The 11,610-nt window shown below is 44.6% G+C and overlaps 1 long non-coding RNA gene across 1 annotated transcript; it reads right to left on the minus strand.

The window, feature by feature from the left end:
• Positions 1-2,511: 2,511 nt before the first annotated feature.
• On the minus strand, positions 2,512-11,029 carry LOC140422320 (uncharacterized). Its single transcript, XR_011947384.1, has 2 exons — positions 10,899-11,029; positions 2,512-6,752 (listed from the first exon to the last, which is right to left on the minus strand). It is a non-coding gene; the product is annotated as an uncharacterized lncRNA (long non-coding RNA).
• Positions 11,030-11,610: the final 581 nt, after the last annotated feature.

Genomic DNA, 11,610 nt, shown 5'->3' on the forward strand with positions numbered 1-11,610 from the left:
CATCGCCCCATATCATAACTTAATTGTATCCTGAAGGTTCTAACAACAATACTGGCCCATAGAGTAAACAGGATAATAACTGAGGTGTTAATGCCCAGATCAAACTGGGTGTTACTCTGGAGACAATCTCCACAGGCTCCTTAACATCATGACTCATGTCCAAGGGAATGGAGTTGAGGCCATGATCTTATCTTTAGACGCTGAAAAGACATTTGATCGAATATCATTGGTGTACCGATTTCAGACTTTACACCAGCCTGGAGATTGGACTCAACTTTGTGACATGGGTCCAGGTCCTCTATTCAAATCCAGGGGCCTCTGTTCGTGTGAACAGTCATATTACTGAAGTCTTTGGGCTAGAGAGGGGGACAAGACCGGGTTGGTCTCTGTCCCCCTCTTCTGTTCACTTATGTATAGAACATTGGGCACAAATGGTGAGAGACAAGACGGACATACAGAGGTTCTAGCTGGAGAAGAAAAGCACCAGTTGTCATTCTATGCTGATGACATCCTGCTTTACTTATCAGATCCTGCAACATCCATATTTTCTATGAAAGAGAGTATTTAAAAGGTAGGCTGTGACTCAGGTTATAAAGTTAATGTTAAAAAAATTGAAGCAATGGTGGACAAATCCCAACCATATTGAGACACAAAGTGCCTTTAAATGGCAGTCGGACACTAAATATCTCAGTATTCTTGTCCCACCAACAATCGAAAGAATATATGGAGCAAATTACACTTGTATCATTAGCCATATGAAGAGTGGTCTGGATGAGTGGCTGAGCCAACCACTCTCTCTGTTAGGACGAATTGAAGGTATTCGGATGAATGTCCTCCCCGGATTGTTCCAGATGTTACCTGTTCAGATTCCTGAATCTACATTCAATTTGCTACATTGTCTGATCTCCTGTATTTGGGCAGCTCAACTATAATGTGACAGCTTGGTTAACAGACAGCGCAGACACACGGTGGCTGAACCTGGAGAAACCTGCGTCCCAACTTCCATTAACAGCACTGCCATTTCTGGGTAACAGCTTAAGGGATTGCAGAATGAGTGAATGCCAGATTGACTAACAATATTTGAAAAGAAATTCAGAAATCATTCCATTTAACTGGTTCAATCTCGGCTCTGACCACCATTGGGTCTATAAAATATTTAATACTCTCCACGCACGATAAGGACTTTTTAAGAAATGGTCTGAATATTGCCTCACCTTCGCCAGATATTTCAGCAGATACTCCAAAATCTTTTGAGCAGATCAGAGGGGAATTTGGCCTTCCAAATATTAACATTTTAGCATACGTACAGATACAACATTTTCTTTGCAAACATGAAGGGGGCAATTTCATGGAAAAGAAACAGACTCCCATTTTGGGCAAGTTTAACAGGATGGCTTCCAGCGCTTGCAGCGGTTGAACTGCAACAGGAGATACCAGTGGAAGACTGGGATCAAACTTGTCCTGAGACCAATCTCGTCACCGACCAAATATCCTGAGGGAATATAAATGGAAGCTCATTACGAGCTACTTTAGAATACCACATATTACTGTAAGAATTGGTTCCTCCTCTATATGTAGTTACTGGAAAGACTGCAGGAAATCATTACTTCCACACATGCTGATCGTGGCCAAATTTGAGAGAGATTGGGATAAGATATTCAAAACATTGGCTGAGGTGTTGCACATGGACATCCCACAGACACCCCTCCAGCTGCTCAATGGGGGACAGTTCCAGAAGGGATGGAAAGAAGAAAACAACACAATCTTTTACAAGTTTGGCTGTCATGAAGGGTGTTGTCCTCAAATAGCTGAAACCCATTCCCCCAACCTGTGAAACTTGGTGATCCGAAGTCAGAGAGCGATTTGAGATGGACAGAATCCCGCATGCATTCCGCTCCCAGAGCCAAACATTATTTCAAAGGTGATTGCCAGTAACGGGATTATTCATATGAATTAAACCACAGAGAGCACTCCCGCCCCCAACCCAGCCCCATTCATTATATACATTTTATTTGCCTTTTTTTTAAAAAAAGTGTTTTCCCATCTATTTCCGTGGTCATTTTTCCCTGATGCTCGATGTAAGGAAGCAACTTTTAGACGGACCAGTATCATCATCAAACTCTTGTTTATCTGCTGTATCGACACCTGTCTGTGCGTGTAACTTGATTCTCAAAACTAAAAGTGACTTTGTTATATTGTGTCTTTTATATTTCTGTCAACAATGCCAATGATTGATGTGGACAATTCGAACCATTTTAACCTTTTGTTTCTATGTGCCATGAAAAAATAAAAATAAAGAGTTTTTCAAAAAGCACTCCATTGGTTGCAAAGCACTTTGGGATGTCCTGTGGTTGTGGAAGGCGCTATAGAAATGAAAATTTTAAAATTGAAGTCTTCTGTCATCTGATCTTATTTTATGCATCTTAACTAATTTCAGTCACCCCCAACTTACCATTTAATAAATTCACTTTGGGTCAGACAAAACTTTAAACAATTAAGACAAAGGCCGAATTCTCTGGATAGAAAATTTTAAAAGAAGTTTATTAAATGAAAAACGTTTACTGAACAACTTTAAGAAATTGACTATTTACAACTTCATGTGGGAGATCAGTCTGGAGAAGCGTAAGCCTCTCTGGCTCCTTCTTTGACAGTAATTTCCTTGGAACTCGGCCTCGGGAGTCTTCAGTACTTGACCAGCAAGGAAGACCGTCAAAAACTCTACTTTTATCCCCAAAGTGACCATTACCTCACGTCAGAGTTGGGCCTGTTGTAACATGACCATTGTTCAATTTGGTCACTGGATTAATTTAATTGGATCCTAATTACGGACACCACCTTCTCTCATTATCTCAGACAGGAATACAATAGAACTGTTTCATACTATCCCTTTCTCTGTTTCTATATAATTCCTTATTCATACCGTTTGAAATGTTGAGACTAATCAGAGCTTGAAGGTCTCTCTTGCCAGTACATTTATCTTCATTGCAGATTCTTTTTTTAAATAAATTTTTAGAGTATCCAATTCATTTTTTCCAATGAAGGGACAATTTAGCGTGGCCATTCCACCTACCCTGCACATCTTTTGGGTTGTGGGGGTCAGACCCATGCAGACAGTGACCTGGAGCAGGGATCGAACCCAAGTCCTCGGCACCATGTGACAGTAGTGCTAACCACTGCACCATCATGCCACCCCTTCATTGCACATTCTTTACATACACAGCAATTAAGGTTGTATATGTTTACAGCAAATAAAACTCAGTCTTTTAATAGAATTACGGATTCATTAATTGCAGCTCAATTAAGGCTCAGTACTTTTTCAATCATCTGTGACTGACAGGTAGCTAATTAGTACAGTGATCTTTAATTAATACATTTGGTTACTACAAGATCCACTGATTTAAAAAGACAAGTTTGGAAGCCAATAGCTTTCTTTCTTCCTCATCGTGATCGGATTGAAGTATCAGCCTTATACTTGATGCCAGATTGGACAAAACATAATGTTGTGTAGCTGATCAAAATGATAAAAGAAATTCTTAGTTTAAACAATTTCTGTTGCTATGCAGCTTATTCAAGCATTTAGGTTGATACAGTGTTAACTTTTGAACTAAAGTTCCTGTCATATATTAGAGTTTAAAATGGCTTCCTTGACCTTGTTATGTATAATGTTCAGAGTCAGCATGGGCACAAGGGGTGGATTGGGCTCCTTCTGTGCTTTCTGAGCCGCATTTGCACTGAAAGAAAAGTGGTAAATACCAGTGGAAATACTTCCGACGGGTGGATTCGAAGCAGAGATATTGGAATGTTTCCCAAAGGAAGTTGGGGGGGGGGGGCACCTGAGGGATATAAATGAAAAGGGATAGATCTATAGAGAGAAATTTCACCTGCTCCAGTCATTCCAATTAACTGACGCCCCTCATCCCAGGTGCCATTCTCATAAATCTCCTCTGTACCCTCTCCGAGAACTTCACATCTTTCCTAAAGTGTGGGGCCCCAAAATAAGGTTCAATTTTTGAGGGTTAGAATTGTTCAATACGTTAAACTTGTTTAGAACCAGGGTTAGATTACACAGGCAGTACTGTAAACATTTGTGATCGCCATTTAGGAAAAGGAAATCGAGGCCTTGGAGAAGGTGCAACAAAGATTCACAAAAATACTATGATCAGATGAAATGGGGCAGCAGTAGGCCATTCGAGGGGCCGGGTGGCCTACTGCTGCTCCTAATTCGTACCTTATCACATCCTTTATGATAGATTGTAGCATTATCCCTCCTGCTGATGTCAGGCTAATGGGTCTGTGGTTCCCCGTTTTCTCTCTCTCTCCTTAAATAGTTACCACCATTTACCATTTACCACCTTCCAATCTGCAGGAACGCTTCCAGAATCTATAGAATTGTGAATGATGATCACCAATGTATCCACTATCCAGCTGCCTCTTTCAACACTCTGGGATGTAGAGTATCAGCTTTTGGGGATTTATTAACTTTCAATCACATTAATTTCTCCAATACTATTTTTTCACTAATACTAATCTCTTTCAGTCCCTCGTGCTCACTGGTCCCTTGGTTCTCTCGTGTTTTTTGGACAATTTTTGTATCTTCGTCCATGAAGACAAACACATTGTTTAGTTTCTCTGCCATTTCCTTATTCCCCATTATAAACTCTCCTGTCTCTGTCTGGACTGGACCCACATTGGTCTTTGCTGATCTTTTCCTTTTCACATTCCTATAGGAGCTTTTTCAGGCGTTTTTTATGTTTCTCCCCAGTTTGCTCTCATATTCTATTTTCAGTTCCTTGATCCTCCTTTGCTGAATTCTAAACAAGTTCCGAAACCTCAGGCTTTTTTTTTAAAAGTTAGAGTACCCAATTCATTTTTCCAATTAAGGGGCAATGTAGCTTGGCCAATCCACCTGCCCTGCACATCTTTGGGTTGTGGGGATGGAACCCACGCAAACACGGGGAGAATGTGCAAACTCCACACGGACAGTGACCCAGAGCCGGGATCGAACCTGGGACCTCGGCGCCGTGAGGCAGCAGTGCTAACCACTGCGCCTCCGTGCTGCCACTGAAACGTCAGGCTTACTACTATTTTGTCCACTTTATGGGTCCCTTCCTTTGATCAAATGGAATCTTTAACTTTCTTGTTGCCACGTTTGCATCACTTTTCCTGTTTGATTTTTGTTTCTGAAAGGAATATATTTGATGTAAATATTTGAACTTAAAGTCGCTAAAATTCCCAAAAGATCATCGGCTGCTCTCCCCTTTGAGAGAGAGAGAGCTGACTGGTGGTGACTTAAACTGAGGGTCACCACACCTGAGTTGAGGGGCAATGTTGACAAGGCTGGACCTTCATAGATAACCGAAGCCGCTCGGGGGATTGAAGCCACGCTGTTGTCATTGTGCCGCATCACGAACCGGCCGTCCAGCTCGCTGTGCTAACTGACCCCTTGGTCAATATGTAATAATTCCTTAAATATTAGCTACTGCCTATCTCTGAATGTACCATTTAATGTAGTTTCTCAGTGCACCTCAGACAACATGCCTCTCATACCGATAGTTTCCTTCTGTGAGAAACACCCAGATAAATTAGACAAAAGAACCATGTAAACACCATAGCCATCCTCATGGCAACATGGCATGCTTTGGGAGTTTCCAAACAGAAATGAGAAATAATTATCTTCGAACTTCCAAACCCCGTTCACTCTGTGATCCATGTGCAATTTGAAGCCAAAATCGCAACAAGGCCCAAAAATCATCAGCCCATTGGAGGCAAATTAGTCAGACCGGTTAGTCCAGCAAAAGGCAAAGTTCCGACCAATCCCATTTACCAACTGTCAGATGAACGAAATGCAGTCCTGGATGTAAATGAGGGCAGAAACAAAATCATCAGAATCCAACCCCTGTAATCACTTGTGAACTCGCTGGTGTCTCTGCAGGTGCGATGAATCACGAAATCCCTTCTCACACTGAGAGCAGATGAATGGTCTCTCCCCAGTGTGAATTCGCTGGTGTATCTGCAGGCTAGATAATTGAGTAAATCCCTTCACACACTGAGAGCAGGTGAATGGCTTCTCCCCAGTGTGAACTCGCTGGTGTGTCCGCAGGCTGGATAATTGAGTAAACCCCTTCACACACTGAGAGCAGGTGAACGGCTTTTCCCCAGTGTGAACTCGCTGGTGTCTCTGTAGAGTGGTTGAATCACTGAAGCACTTCGCACACTGAGAGCAGGTGAATGGCTTTTCCCCAGTATGAATTCGCTGATGTCTGTGCAGATGGGATTGCAGAATGAATCCCGTCCCACATTGAAAGCAGGTGAATGGCCTCTCCCCGGTGTGACTGCGTCGATGAGCTTCCAGCTCTGATGGTGCTTTGTATCTCTTCTCACAATCCCTACATTTCCACGGTTTCTCCATGGTGCAGTTGCCCTAGTGTCTCTCCAGTTGGACAAGCAGTTGAAGCCTTTACCATTCACATGTGGATGATTTCTCCCCGCTGTGAATGGTACGATGACTATTCAGGCTGTGAAACCGGTTAAAGCTCTTTCCACAGTCAGTGCACTGGAACACACTCACTCAGGTGCTTGTGGGTCTCAGTGCTTTCCAGTCACACGGATGTTTAAAATATTTTGAAGTAGACAAACATTTCTCCTTCCAGATTATAAGGCTGTTGATAGTCACAAACCTAATAATTGAGTGACTGTGAGATCTGGACTTTTGGTTTGAGATGTCTGTCTGTAATTCCTCCTTTTCTAATATCCTGTAAGTGGAATTCACAACAGACATCACATTTAGTACAGGGAAGAAATTCAGAACAGACAATTTTAGTTTCTATGAAACATTCTTTCCTCTCTCATTCCCCAAAAGCTGTAAATCTCCATCCCACACACTCTCCCTCCATTCTCATTCTGCTGTATCTAATATTCACCCTCCCAATTCTCCTGAAGATGCTGATCCAGGCTGATCAACCCATCCACGCCGACCACGTCATCTCTCGGACTGAGAGGCTCATAAGAAATAGGAGCTGCAATCGGCCATTCATCCCTTTGGACCAGCTCAGCCATTCAATGAGATTGTTGGCCGATGTACATAAACACCATTTTCCCGCACTATGCCCCATATCCCTTGATATCTTTAACATCTAGAAACCTATCAATCTCTATCTTGCAAATCCTTAATGACTGAGGCGCCACACTCTTCTGGGGTAGAGAATTCTTAATTTTCCTGCCTATTCCCCATAACCCTCGACTCACTTGTCAAACGGAAATTGGTAGAACTCAACCTTGAAAATATTCAATTCCACTGATCCCAGTAGAAGAGAAATCCAGAGAGTAACAACCCTCCGAGGAAAGAGATGATTGGAAATATATAATGTAGCGACAGTACAATATATGTATTTAAAAAAAATTAAATTCAGAGTACCCGATTAATTTCTTTTCCAATCAAGGGGCAATTTAGCGTGGCCAATTCACCTATCCTGTACATCTTTCTGGGTTTATGGGGGTGAGACCCACGCAGACAAGGGAGAATGTGCAAACTCCACACGGACAGTGACCCAGGGCTGGGACCGAACCCGGGTCGCCAATGTCGTAATGCAGCAGTGCTAACCACTGCACCACCATGCTGCCCTCTACAGTACAATATTACACAACTAGAAATAATATTAAATGCACTTTATTACAGAACCATCAATATATCTAATCTGTATTATATAACACTAGACATATCTTGTCATATTCATTTAATTTCATTTCATATCTCTGTCCGATATTAATTTACTGTCCCTTTAAATGTCTGCCATCTCCTGGAGAAACCAACCCTTTAATTGTGAACATTAGGAAAGAGACCATCCTTTTAGCCAGACAAATAAATGTGTGAAGCTGAGGGAGCAAAGGATGTCAATGTCTTTAAGCCATGATGTGGAGATGCCGGCGTTGGACTGGGGTGAGCACAGTACGAAGTCTTACAACACCAGGTTAAAGTCCAACAGGTTTGTTTCGATGTCACTAGCTTTCGGAGCGCTGCTCCTTCCTCAGGTGAATGAAGAAGTCTGTTCCAGAAACATATATATAGACAAATTTAAAGATGCCAAACAATGCTTGGAATGCGAGCATTAGCAGGTGATTAAATCTTTACAGATCCAGAGATGGGGTAACCCCAGGTTAAAGAGGTGTGAATTGTACCAAGCCAGGACAGTTGGTAGGATTTTGCAGGCCAGATGGTGGGGGATGAATGTAATGCGACATGAATCCCAGGTCCCGGTTGAGGCCGCACTCATGTGTGCGGAACTTGGCTATAAGTTTCTGCTCGGCGATTCTGCGTTGTCGCGGGTCCTGAAGGCCGCCTTGGAGAATGCTTACCCGGAGATCAGAGGCTGAATGCCCTTGACTGCTGAAGTGTTCCCTGACTGGAAGGGAACATTCCTGCCTGGTGATTGTTGCGCGATGTTCGTTCATTCGTTGTCGCAGCGTCTGCATGGTCTCGCCAATGTACCACGCTTCGGGACATCCTTTCCTGCAGCGTATGAGGTAGACAACGTTGGCCGAGTCGCACGAGTATGTACCGCATACCTGGTGGGTGGTGTTCTCACGTGTAATAGTGGTATCCATGTCGATGATCTGGCACGTCTTGCAGGGATTGCCATGACAGGGTTGTGTGGTGTCGTGGTCACTGTTCTGAAGACTGGGTAGTTTGCTGCAAACAATGATTCGTTTGAGGTTGCGCGGTTGTTTGAAGGCAAGTAGTGGGGGTGTGGGGATGACCTTGGCAAGATGTTCATCGTCATCAATGACGTGTTGAAGGCTGTGAAGAAGATGACGTAGTTTCTCCGCTCCGGGGAAGTACTGGACGACGAAGGGTATTCTGTCGGTTGTGTCCCATGTTTGTCTGCATTGGAGATCTCTACTGCCTCCCGAAAATACATAAGGCCAACACACCAGGCCGCCCTATCGTTTCAGGCAATGGGACCCTGTGTGAGAACCTCTCTGGCTACATCGAGGGCATCTTGAAACCCATCGTACAAGGTACACCCAGCTTCTGTCGCGACACGACGGACTTCCTACAGAAACTCAGCACCCATGGACCAGTTGAACCAGGAACATTCCTCGTCACAATGGACGTCTCGGCACTCTACACCAGCATCCCCCATGACGACGGCATTGCTGCAACAGCCTCAGTACTGAACACCGACAACTGCCAATCTCCAGACGCAAGTCTGCAACTCATCCGCTTCATTCTGGATCACAACGTCTTCACCTTCGACAACAAGTTCTTCATCCAGACGCACGGAACAGCCATGGGGACCAAATTCGCACCCCAATACGCCAACATCTTCATGCACAAGTTTGAACAGGACCTACTCACCGCACAGGACCTTCAACCGATGTTATACACCAGATACATCGATGACATTTTTTTCCTTTGGACCCACGGCGAAGAATCACTGAAACGACTACACGATGACATTAATAAGTTCCATCCAACCATCAGACTCACCATGGACTACTCTCCAAAATCAGTTGCATTCTTGGACACACTCGTCTCCATCAAGGACGGTCACCTCAGCACTTCGCTTTACCGCAAACCTACGGATAACCTCATGATGCTCCACTTCTCCAGTTTCCACCCTAAACACATTAAAGAAGCCATCCCCTATGGACAAGCGCTCCGTATACACAGGATCTGCTCAGACGAGGAGGAGCGTAACAGACATCTACAGACGTTGAAAGATGCCCTCGTACGAACGGGATATGGCACTCGACTCATCGATCGACAGTTCCAACGCGCCACAGCGAAAAACCGGACCGACCTCCTCAGAAGACAAACATGGGACACAACCGACAGAATACCCTTCGTCGTCCAGTACTTCCCCGGAGCGGAGAAACTACGTCACCTTCTTCACAGCCTTCAACACGTCATTGATGACGATGAACATCTTGCCAAGGTCATCCCCACACCCCCACTACTTACCTTCAAACAACCGCGCAACCTCAAACGAACCATTGTTTGCAGCAAACTACCCAGTCTTCAGAACAGTGACCACGACACCACACAACCCTGTCATGGCAATCTCTGCAAGACGTGCCAGATCATCGACATGGATACCACTATTACACGTGAGAACACCACCCACCAGGTACGAGGTACATACTCGTGCGACTCGGCCAACGTTGTCTACCTCATACGCTGCAGGAAAGGATGTCCCGAAGCGTGGTACATTGGCGAGACCATGCAGACGCTGCGACAACGAATGAACGGACATCGCGCAACAATCACCAGGCAGGAATGTTCCCTTCCAGTCGGGAAACACTTCAGCAGTCAAGGGCATTCAGCCTCTGATCTCCGGGTAAGCATTCTCCAAGGCGGCCTTCAGGACCCGCGACAACGCAGAATCGCCGAGCAGAAACTTATAGCCAAGTTCCGCACACATGAGTGCGGCCTCAACCGGGACCTGGGATTCATGTCGCATTACATTCATCCCCCACCATCTGGCCTGCGAAATCCTACCAACTGTCCTGGCTTGGTACAATTCACACCTCTTTAACCTGGGGTTACCCCATCTCTGGATCTGTAAAGATTTAATCACCTGCTAATGGTCGCATTCCAGCATTGTTTGGCATCTTTGAATTTGTCTATATATATATGTTTCTGGAACAGACCTCTTCATTCACCTGAGGAAGGAGCAGTGCTCCGAAAGCTAGTGACATCGAAACAAACCTGTTGGACTTTAACCTGGTGTTGTAAGACTTCGTAATGTCTTTAAGGGAGAGAGACCTGGGCCAAGCTTTGCAGAGTCTGCACCCTCCCTGGATTCACTTCCTTTCCCTTCAGTTGCTGCAAGTCACCAATTGAAGGTGAGAATGAGAAAATAAATGGAACGGGGGAGAAAAGAAAGTGTTTTACTCACAGATGTTTGGAGACAGGAGACAGTTTCCGTCTGTGAAACGCAATTTTCATTCATACAAATCCCGCGCACTGATTGGCTGGAGGACCAGAGTCCTTCCGATCCACCAATTGTTCCCATTGGTCAACACCTCAGCAGGAAGGTCAGGTTGTTGACTCTTCTCCGCACATGCGCAGTCCCGGGCCGCCCGCACGGCGGATAGAACCATTTCTCGAGTGCGAGGAATTGTGGGAGCCGTGACCGCCATTACTCATCTGGAGCCCAGTCTCCAAACTCCTGGGACTGGGATGAAAAGTGGGGGTCGGGGAGGGAGCAGTGACCCAACCCTGACACAAAGTCACTAGATTTGACTGTGACGTCTCCCTTTGCAGAACAGTTTGTTAACTTCAGGGTGTAAAGATTGAGACACCTGGGTGACATATTGGGGAGGGAATAGGTGAATGTGAACTGAACCCGAGAGCCAGCACCTTCAGGGAAGGAGAATTGGGGGAAAAGTAGGAGGAGGATAGTGGGATGAAGTAGTGTTACAACAGGTAGGGAGGAGGTAGAGATTGGGGACACAGATTTATTGTTTGAGACGAAGATTGATTTTGCTGTTGTTGCTGTACCAAACCTTATTGGTGCTGAAGATTGGGGCCTATTTTTGCTGATGTTAGAGACCCCTGGAACTGAGATGGAATTTAAAATTCTGGATTTAGGTCAAATGAACCAAATT

The sequence above is a fragment of the Scyliorhinus torazame genome, chromosome 5 (assembly GCF_047496885.1).
Source record: "Scyliorhinus torazame isolate Kashiwa2021f chromosome 5, sScyTor2.1, whole genome shotgun sequence".
In the NCBI taxonomy this organism is placed as follows: domain Eukaryota; kingdom Metazoa; phylum Chordata; class Chondrichthyes; order Carcharhiniformes; family Scyliorhinidae; genus Scyliorhinus; species Scyliorhinus torazame.